The sequence below is a fragment of the Tursiops truncatus genome, chromosome 5 (assembly GCF_011762595.2).
Source record: "Tursiops truncatus isolate mTurTru1 chromosome 5, mTurTru1.mat.Y, whole genome shotgun sequence".
Classification (NCBI taxonomy): Eukaryota; Metazoa; Chordata; class Mammalia; order Artiodactyla; family Delphinidae; genus Tursiops; species Tursiops truncatus.
In genome coordinates, this window is record NC_047038.1 from 9,310,572 (window position 1) to 9,319,971 (window position 9,400).

General features: G+C 36.9%; 1 pseudogene; it reads left to right on the forward strand.

The window, feature by feature from the left end:
• Positions 1-7,579: 7,579 nt before the first annotated feature.
• Positions 7,580-8,624, forward strand: LOC101338644 (alpha-enolase pseudogene; annotated as a pseudogene).
• The last annotated feature ends 776 nt before the right edge of the window (positions 8,625-9,400 follow it).

Here is a 9,400-nt window from a genome sequence, read left to right on the forward strand (position 1 = left end):
AATTGTAGTTACAGTTATTGTTATTAATTTGAGGAGATGTCAGTATTAGTTTGTTGATTAATATATATTATTTTCATTAGAAAAATCTTCTCCAGAACACTGTATTATTATTATTTTGGCCTTTAAAATAAAACAGCCAGGGCTTCCCTGGTGGCGCATGGCCCGTGAGCCATGGCCGCTGAGCCTATGCGTCCAGAGCCTGTGCTCCACAATGGGAGAGGCCACAACAAGTGAGAGGCCAGCGTACCGCAAAAAATAATAATAATAATAAAATAAAATAAAATAAAACAGCCAGTTATTTTACCGCAAAATGGATTTTTTCGGGAGGAAATTGCAATTCAGAACAAGCAAGCTATAGCAAGAGCCAATGACAAGTCTAACAAGCAAAGAAGAGGAATGCTACTTTATAAAGAAAAATGAGGAAATTGGGAGGGGTTGTGTTGAAACAAAGTTCATTTATTAAAAGTAAGAGTTCAGGATGGTGTAGCACTTCCCGCTGGCTGGACTTGACGCTGGGCAAGGAGTATTCTTCCTGTTAGGTTCTATAATTAACGCCTTCCTGTTGGGGTCTGTCACTGATGTGAAATGGTATTTCCTGAGGGATTCCCCTTCTGACCTCCTGACTCCATTTTATTTTTCTTAAATAAATTTAATTTATTTTATTTTTGGCTGCGTTGGGTCTTCGTTGCTGCACACGGGCTTTCTCTAGTCGTGGTGAGCAGGGGCTACTCTTCATCATGGTGCGTGGGCTTCTCATTGCAGTGGCTTCTCTTGCTGCAGAGCACGGGCTTTAGGCACGCGGACTTAAGTAGTTGTGGCTCGCGGGCTTCAGTAGTTGTGGCTCGTGGGCTCTAGAGCACAGGTTCAGTAGTTGTGGTGCACAGGCATAGTTGCTCCACAGCATGTGGGATCTTCCCGGACTAGGGCTTGAACCCATGTGCCCTGCATTGGCAGGCGGATTCTTAACCACTGCACCACCAGGGAAGCCCATGACTCCATTTTAAATGAGCTTTCCTTTATTCTGTTTCACACATACATATAATAAGATATAGTGAACATAAAATTCTGAGGAAAATATTTTTTCATATAATTACCTAAATGAAATCGTAAATATTTCGGAAGTTAATTTATAATCACACCTATTAGAATTACACTAAAAATGGTAATTATGCAACAGAATGAAATTGATGTGTTAAGTTTATTGTGGGGATCATTTGCCCTATATAAATGAATCAAATCATCTCATTGTACACCTTACACTTACATATGCTATATGTCAATAATCTCAATAATGCTGGGAAAAAAGATATGAGGGAACAAATTCTATGTACTGTTCATCTCTGTAATAAATTCTAGAAATGTTTTTAAAAACGTTTAAAATTTTTAAAAAGGAAAACGATGGCGGCAGAGATTTGAGTGATGTGTTTATAAGAGTGCCTGGGGCCACCAGAAAAAGGAAGGATCCTCCTCTGGATCCTCTAGGAGAAGCACAACCCTACTGATAGCTTGATTTTGGACTTCTGGCCTCTAACAATGAAAATAAATTTCTACGTTTTAAGAAAAAAAGAGGGCTTCCCTGGTGGCGCAGTGGTTGAGAGTCCGCCTGCCGATGCAGGGGACACGGGTTCGTGCCCCGGTCCGGGAAGATCCCACATGCCGCGGAGCGGGGGCCCGTGAGCCATGGCCGCTGAGCCTGCGCGTCCAGAGCCTGTGCTCCACAACGGGAGAGGCCACAGCAGTGAGAGGCCTGCGTACCGAAAAGAAAGAAAAAAAGGATTACAGTAACCTATCTAAATGGTTAGCATTCTACATTTCTGAGACTCACTTGTTTCCAGAATGCAAGCATATGACTGACATTTTTACTGATTAGATAGCTTCCTTATTAAACTTGGATGAGGAAATGAGCAAAACCGGGTGGCAGCTATACACTTGTTTTAGCGAGCATACAGGGGTTATTCTAGGGCAGCTGTGTGGCATTCATGGGGCAGCTGGTCCTGAGAGTCATATATGCAGAGGGACGGGTGACACAGGCATTATTGTCTGAGCTGGAGAAATCCTGCCCTGTGGCTAGTTGTTTCCTAGATTCCATGCATCTGGCTGCTTTGTTCCAAGCTGTGAAGTACCCAGGACTGACTCTATCAAGCACTCCTGAAAATGCTCTGAGATGTCTAAAATTCTCTAAGAAATCCTTTCCTACTTAAATAAGTCGTAATGCAATATGTAAGAATATTTGCAGATACATAGATTTATACCTCCATTTCTTGATTTACCTAATTAAGCAGCGACCATTGACACCCTGCTCTGAAAGATGGAATGCTTAGCACACTTATATAATCTTCCAACTGATTTCCTCTTTCCTCTTACAAATATTTCAGAAAGGTGTGGTTATTTTTTGGTTAGCCTTATAATTTTAAATTACATGATACAGGGTATAGAGTTATTAAGTTTCTTTCCACGTAACCTTTTTATACATAAATATCCCAACCTCTAACACCGTATCATTATTTTTTTTACTTATCAGGATTTATAACCTTTACCATAAACATGCACTGGATAATTATACATTAAATTCACAGGCGTAATTATTTTTCATAGCCAAGCTAGGAGATACCACAGGAACAAAACATATATATATGTGTGTGTATATATATATATAAATATATATATACACATATACATACATATATATATTTAATGTGATAGCACATTTATATTAACTTAAGTGCTGTACTTCATATGCCACTAACTTGATGTAGAGATTTCTCTCCTAAAAATCTTCAATAAATTAGGAACAAAGGAAATGAGGCCCACAATTGTTGAAATATGAGTTACATAAAGGCAATTTTATACTGACAACTACCTTTTGATGTTCCTTTATTCATTCATTCACCTTCTCATTTATTTTACTAAACTAATGTTCCTTTTCTGTGTGCAGTGGTGAAATGAGTTGAAAGGGATTGAGGGAGTGATATTTCTTTGAGTGAGGGATATTCTGTATAAAAGTTTAGAATATCCATGGGCCTATATAAAAGTTTTTTTTAAAGTGATTTTAATGTGAGTGATACTCTGAAGGTTGTGACTGATTATCTGAAGATACTGGGAAACATTCCTCCAATGGGATCCTTATAAACATTTTATAACATTGATGTTATATTGACTTGTTAGACATCTTGTCTAATTTATAGCCAGTCCACCCTATTTTAGGCCTTGAATAGCTATTAACATTTAGAATTTACAGATGAACAGATAATAGATATAATAATCTAATCTGATTATCCTTTACCCTTGTACAATGATCACCTTATATAGAAATGCTTTTCTTCTTCAGCATAATTATCTGTTGAAAGAGTCATTTTCTTAATCACTGTCCTATAAGAGTTTCAGGTAATTATTGGGGGAAACCTGTTTTCTTTTATCAAAGTTGTTTCTCAGTGAGCAATGATCACCAGCCAATTAGAGACTTTTTTCATTTAGGTGAATGGGTGTCGGTTAAGCAACACAAGCCAATGTTTAGGTTCATAATTCCCCATCAGATACTATAAAAAATTCAAAGTACACTTCAATAACTCAATTATACAAAGTGTACAATATAATTAAGTTACTGTATGCTCTACCACAGAAAGATTTTTTTTAATTGAAGTATAGTTGATTTATGATATTGTGTTAGTTTCAGGTGTACATCAAAGAGATTCAGTTATTTTTCCAGATTATATTCCATTATAAGTTATTACAAGATATTGAATATAGTTTCCTGTGCTATACAATAAATTCTTGTTGCTTAGCTGTATATAGTAGTTTGTATCTGTTAATTGCATACTCCTAATCTGTCCCTCCCTCCCTCCTTCCCTCTCCCTTTTAGTAAAAATAAGTTTGTTTTCTGTCTGTGAGTCTGTTTCTATTTTGTATATAGATTCGTGTTATTTCTTATATTCCACATGTAAGTGATATCATATAGTATTTGTCTTTGACTTATCTCACTAATCATTATATTCTCTAGGTCCACCCATGTTGCTGCAAATGACAATATTTCATTCTTTTTTATGGCTGAGTAATATTTCATTTCACATCGTTTTAAGCCAATCATCTGTTGATGGCCACTTTGTTGTTTCCATGTCTTGGCTATTATAAATAGTGCTGCAATGAACATTGGGGTACATATATCTTTTCAAATTAGGGATTTTATTTTTTTCTGGGTATATAACCAGGAATGGGATTGATGGATCATATGGTAACTCTATTTTTAGTTTTTTAAGGAACCTCTACACTCTTCTCCATAGAGACTGCACCAATTTACGTTCCCACCAACAGTGTAGGAGGGTTCCTTTTCTACACACTCTCTTCAGCATTTATTATTTGTAGACTTTTTATGATGGCCATTCTAACCAGTGTGAGGTGATACCTCGTAGTTTTGATTTGCATTTCTCTCATAATTAGCAATGTTGAACATCTTTTCATATGCTGCTTAGCGATCTATATATGTTTTTTGGAAAAATATCTATTTAGGTCTTCTGCCCATTTATTGATTGGTTTGTTTTTTTTTTTTTGATATTGAGCTGAATGAGCTGTTTGTATATTTTGGAGATTAACCCCTTGTCAGCTGCATCATTTGCAAATAATTTCTCCTGTTCTATAGGCTGTCAAAAAATTACAGATTTTTTGCATTCTATGTGTAGCTTGGTCTTCTTAATCTCTAACCTTGCCAGTTCAGCTGTTGGTACTGATTATCTCAACTATATTATAACAAGGATTATATGAGGAAACTTGGTAAATTGTAATATTTGCATCAACTTGATAATGTTTAGAAACTTATTTTTTCCTCATGTTCAATGGCTAAAGAAGAAGTGATCTCAATATGATCAAGTTGATGCCAAACATCTAAACATGGAACCTGTTTTGGACAAAATAAATAAAGCTCTCAAAAATAGTATACACTTTCCTGTGAAGTTTATCTGATAATATATCTGATATTTTAAAAAAATGTATGTGATATTTATGTTGTTCTGTTTGGTTCATGTGGTAGTTCATGTATAAGGTGGGAGAATATGATTGATAATGTAATTGAGAACTTTGGGTATTAAATGAGTGGGGCTTCCTGAATGGAGTCAGCAGTCAGGAGCTCCATCTCTTTATATTACCATATTTTGTCTAGGGCACTCTTTTTATTTTATAGTAAAATAAGAAGCCAAGCATGAACAATAGAGACATTAAATATGTTGGATATAAATAAAGGCAAGATATATTTTAGAAGACAATAAATATGGACATGGGTAATGTTGAAATAGAGTTCACCATAAAATGTATGTCATAATATGTTATTCAAACTTATCAGTTTCTTATAGAGTCAGTAATTCATATGCAAACAATTTTTACTTTCACACAGATAATTAAAATGGATTCTGTTTGTTGTGTGAATTTCCTTTCTCCTTGATTCCAAATTAGTTCCCTTAGAGGGCTGGTTCATTTTTCTGAGACAAAACAGGATTCACCATCTTCCTTTTTCCTCTTTGGAATAGGCTGAAATTTTAAAATTCCCTTTTAGTTCAGCCACTAGTAATTTCACCTATGAAAGCTTTAAAATATTAGGAAAATTGGAAAGGCTCATTAAGGATAAAGAAGTTTGTATTTAAATAAACTAGAATATTGATTCTGGAAAAATTATCTAAACATATATAATCTTTAACTAAGGTGATTTTTATTCACATTAAATAGATCACATGAACAATAAAGTTGAGTTTGTACATAAAACCTTTGAACATTTGTTGAACTCAAAATTGTGACTTGTTTTTTTACACGTTAGACTAAATACTAATTTGTTCTATAAACTTTATGAAAATTCATGTAGGTAATACTCTTGGTCTATACTACTGAAGAAATTATCTGTGGGGTGTATTTCAAAAGAATGTGAATGTTCTGAAAACCAACATCTGAACATAATCTCCAAGTATACAAAGTGATGATTTAGCATATTTAAAGTACTAAGGAGGTGGAAAGGTAGAAAAGTGACAATTTTTTTTTTTTTTTTTTGCTGTTGGTGTTTTATTTGTACTTGATTTTGAAAATAGAGTAATTAAAAATGAGGGGCAAACTATAATCAAAATGAGTTAGAAGGAATTTTGTTATGTTAGAATGAGTAAGGATAGTTGTTTCTCTTGTATTCATTTGTAGAACATGTAACAAGGCTATTCTTCAGATCAAGAATTTCAGTGAATTGATGGGCTACAGAATTCAAACAGTACATTTAATGTATGTGCACATGTAACTTTATAGCTTATTATAGAATTCTTTCAGTCTAATTTCAATTTTCTAACCCTATTCGTTCCTATCTCATTTTTTCTATTTTTTATATAATAAAGCTTGGATGGCACTTATCTGGTCCAAAGGTTAGCATTTCAACCCTTTCCAGCCAATGAATTAAAGACTTCAACAAACAAAACCTCAGTTGCATATCATTGCATCTTTATTTCATGCGTTAATTTACCTAATATCCTATAATTATGTGAATCAACTTTAACTTGAATTGGAGAAGAACTTGAATTAACTTGAATATGGAACAACATAATGTTCTGTTTTGTTTCATTTTTTTCTTTCTTGCGAACTCTGTGAATTAATTATGTAAATACACAGCAAATTTGAAACTAAAAGTCACAAACCACGTCTTTTTTTTTTTTTTTTTTTTTTTTTTTTTTTTTTTTTGCGGTACGCGGGCCTCTCACTGTTGCGGCCTCTCCCGTTGTGGAGCACAGGCTCCGGACGCACAGGCTCAGCGGCCATGGCTCACGGGCCTAGCCGCTCCGCGGCATGTGGGATCTTCCCAGACCGGGGCACGAACCCGCGTCCCCTGCATCGGCAGGCGGACTCTCAACCACTGCGCCACCAGCGAAGCCCCACAAACCCCGTCTTAAAATCTAGACATAATTTTTCCTGCCGTGATAGGATAGAAGCACACTTTATTTTGAAATTAAGATCGGTAATTTACCAATACGATAAATTTTTCTGCAGTGATATGAGGGGATCTGGATAGCCAGATGAAAATTACAACTTCTGATTTTAATAAAATTATTGCTAAATTCCTTTGTGGAAGCATTACTCTCTAAAACCTTAAGCTTGGTGGCTTAAAACCTCAGGCATTTATTTTTTTCACAGTCCTGGAAGCTAGAAATCCATTATCAAGGTGTCAGTAGGACCATGTTTCGTCTGACAGCTTTAGGAATAACTCCTTCCTTTCCTCCTCCTAGCTTCTGGTGGACCCTGCGACCCTTGGCATTCCTTAGCTTGTAACTGCATCACCCTGATCTCTGCCTTTGTCCTCACATAGGCTTCTTCCCTCTGTATGTCTCTTTTGATGTGTCCTCTCTTCTTTTAAGGACATCAGTCACTGGATTTAGATCCCAGCCTAATCCAGTATGACTCCATCTTAATTAATTACATCTGCAAAAACCCTATTTCCAAATGAGGTTACATTTTGGGGTTCTGGTTAGACATGAATCTTGAGAGGACACTATTCAATCCACTACAATTACCAGTTAAAAATTTTAGGTAAATGTATTATATTTGTAGATCAGAGGAATTATGTAAACTGAGCATTTGGAACAAGTAGAAGACTGACAAATGGATGATAGAGATGAATGAAATGGAAAATAAATCTAAATATAGTACTAACTTCATTTTGGGAGGGACCCTGGCTGTCTGTAAGGCTAGGTTTTTTATAAAGGGTGCCCCTGTACCTCCAAATTTCTGACTTGACTGACAGCTCTGAAGTCATCTTGTCCATTCCAGCCTTCAGTGTGATCGACAATGGTTCTCATGCTGGCAACAAGCTGGCCATGCAAGAGTCTCTGATCCTCCCTGTTGGTGAGGCAAACTTCAGGGAAGCCATGCACATTGGAGCAGAGGTTTACCACAACCTGAAGAATGTCATCAAGAAGAAATATGGGAAAGATGCCACCAATGTGGAGGATGAAGGCTGGTTTGCTCGTGAAGAAGGAAGAAGCTCTGGAGTTGCTGAAGAATGAGATCAGGATAGCTGGCTACACCGATGAGGTTGTCATTGCCATGGACTTGGCTGCCTCTGAATTCCTCAGGTCAGGGAAGTGTGACCTGGACTTCAAGTCTCCCAATGATCTCAGCAGGTACACCACACCTGACCAGTTGTTCGACCTGTACAATTCCTTCATCAAGGACTACCCATTGGTGTCTATTCAAGATCTCTTTGACCAAGATGACTGGGAAGCTTGGCAGAAGTTCACTGCTAGTACAGGAATCCAGGTGGTGGGGGACAATCTCTCAGTGCCCAGCCTGAAGCAGATTTCCAAGGCCGTGGGTGAGAAATCATGCAACTGCCTCCTGCTCAAAGTGTAGCAGGTCGGCTCCCTGGCCAATTCTCTTCAGGTGTGCAAACTGGCTCAGTCCGGTGGGTGGGGCATCATGGTGTCTCATAACTCATAACCGAAGTTATCTTCATTGCTTGCCTGGTGGTGGAGCCCTGCACTGGGCAGATCAAGACTGGTGCACCTTGCCTAACCCAGTACTTGTCCAACTACAACCAGATCCTCATAATTGAAGAAGAACTGGGCAGCAAGGCTAAATCTGCTAGCAAGTAGTTCAGAAACCAGGTAGCCAAGTAAGTTCTGGGCAGGTGAGCACCTGAGCCTTTCAGTCACTAGTTGGCTGGCTAGAACCCTGCTTCTGATGTTTACGCAGATAGTTCAAGGTCTCAGTTGATACATGTAGGGGCTTCTGGTAGTTAATGCCCTTCTATTATCCCTGTGATGTTCTCTCACTGCTTCCTTAGAACTGCTTCAGAAGCCAAGTTGACCACCTGAAACTCTGTTGGAAACCTTAGCTCTGTAATCATGTCATTGACCCAAATCATAGTTTTTCTCATCTTTCTTTCCACCAACTGTCTGGAGCCATGAGAATCTACAGTGCAATCTCTGAGGTGTCCACAGGCAAGATCCTTAGTGGTTCTGTGTGCAAAATAAAAAGACCTCAGTGACCAGTAAAAAGAAATTAAAGTATCAAAAAGAACATTTAATTAATAAAAGTTAATATATCAGGAAAACTTTTTCATACCCCTTCATTTTATCCTATAACAATATAATATGTTCTTTTTGGTGAACAAAGAAAAATTCACGTAAAACAATTTTCTTTGTTGTTTTTACAAAGTAAAATTTTTACAAAGTACTGAGAAAAGTTTAATTATGTTTTGGGATATAATGATTTTCATGCACAACTGTGAGATCTTAATTTTTTTGTTCTTTTTATTTTTTATTGTGAGTCATAACATACAGACAGTAAAGTATATAGGACACAGTCATACAGCTTCAGGATTTTTTTCACAAATGCCTCTGTAATCACAAACAGTTCAAGAACAGGACTTTTCCAGCATTCTAAAAGTCCC